Source organism: Mastomys coucha, unplaced genomic scaffold, assembly GCF_008632895.1.
Source record: "Mastomys coucha isolate ucsf_1 unplaced genomic scaffold, UCSF_Mcou_1 pScaffold13, whole genome shotgun sequence".
In the NCBI taxonomy this organism is placed as follows: domain Eukaryota; kingdom Metazoa; phylum Chordata; class Mammalia; order Rodentia; family Muridae; genus Mastomys; species Mastomys coucha.
In genome coordinates, this window is record NW_022196895.1 from 67214090 (window position 1) to 67215429 (window position 1340).

Here is a 1340-nt window from a genome sequence, read left to right on the forward strand (position 1 = left end):
AGGGGGGGCGGGGCATAACCACGGCTTGCAGGCCAAAGCTAACCAAATCTGTTTTGTAATAAAGTTTTATCGAGATGTAGTGGGGTTCTTTTGCATGTGCACTGCAGCGGTAGAACTCAGTAGCAACGTTTGTTAAGTGGCCAAGACAAAGTAAGTGTGTGTGTGTGTGTGTGTGTGTGTGTGTGTGTGTGTGTGTCTGTGCATGCAGGTGTGTGCATAGAGGATAGTTAGTACTCGACCTTTGGTGTTGTTATTCTTCAGAACCAGTCTACCTGGTTTTTGCATCAGGGTCCTGGAAACCAGCATTTTGGCTAAGCTGCCTTGCCTACAAGCCAAAGAGATCGATCTGTCTCCATGTTCCCAAGGCTTGAACTAAAGTAATTGCGTTTTACATAGATGTTAGGGATCCATCCCAAGTCTCCATGTCCTTGCAGCAAACGCATCATTGAATGAGGCCCCAAACAAGCTAATCACAATGAGAAACTGTAAACTATGCAAAACCACTGGGAATGACTTTGCCTTTTCAATTACCAACTTAGAAGCTTTGCAAATATTTTCCCAATTAATGTTTGGTAATACAATTTATTGTAATTTCGCAGCATTCTTTTCTGCCTTTTGAAAGTAGGTCTGATGAGGACAGGAGACACACAGCTCCAGACTTAATAGCTGCTTTGTGGTTTTGTAGAGAATTAATGTATGCTTACAGCTCCAGTAACTTCTCAACACCTGCCTACTTGGAATTATGACAGTAGCCTTACATTGGCTCTAACCGTGCATACACTTAAATCCTAGGTAGTTTTCTGGTGTCTGAGGCAACAACCACTGACCTCCATCATGTGAATCCACGGTCCTACACTTCACCTGCCCTCCTCAACAGATCAGCAACACTCATAGCACTATATGTTGTCTATCACTAGTGCCGTTAAGCATTTTTCCCCCTCATGGTTAAAGTTGACAGGTTCACCCTGTCATCTCTCTTTCTCTCGGACCAAACTGCTAAATAACTTCAGCATCTCATGGTTGTCATTTCAGAAGCACCAGCTCCCACACTCATGATGACACCATGTGCTTCCTTATGGTAACCTAATACTTAAATATTCCATAAAAGTACTGATCAAAACTTTCTAGTAGGGGTAGAGAGATGGCTTGGTTGTTCAAAGCACTTACTAATCTTCCCTGAGACCCATGCTTGCTCCCTATTGCCATAGTCAGGGAGGGAGACTGTGGCCTGTAACTACAGTTCCAAGGCATCTGATTCTCTCTTACACCTCCCTGGGCAACTACCCATAGCACGCACACGCACACACACACACACACACACACACACACACACACACACA

The 1340-nt window shown here is 44.2% G+C and overlaps 1 protein-coding gene across 2 annotated transcripts in view; it reads right to left on the minus strand.

Annotated features, from left to right (window-relative positions):
- Dcc (DCC netrin 1 receptor) overlaps window positions 1–1340 on the minus strand; it is a 1081061-nt gene that overhangs the window by 76110 nt on the left and 1003611 nt on the right. The gene's annotated exons all lie outside the window — the stretch shown is intronic.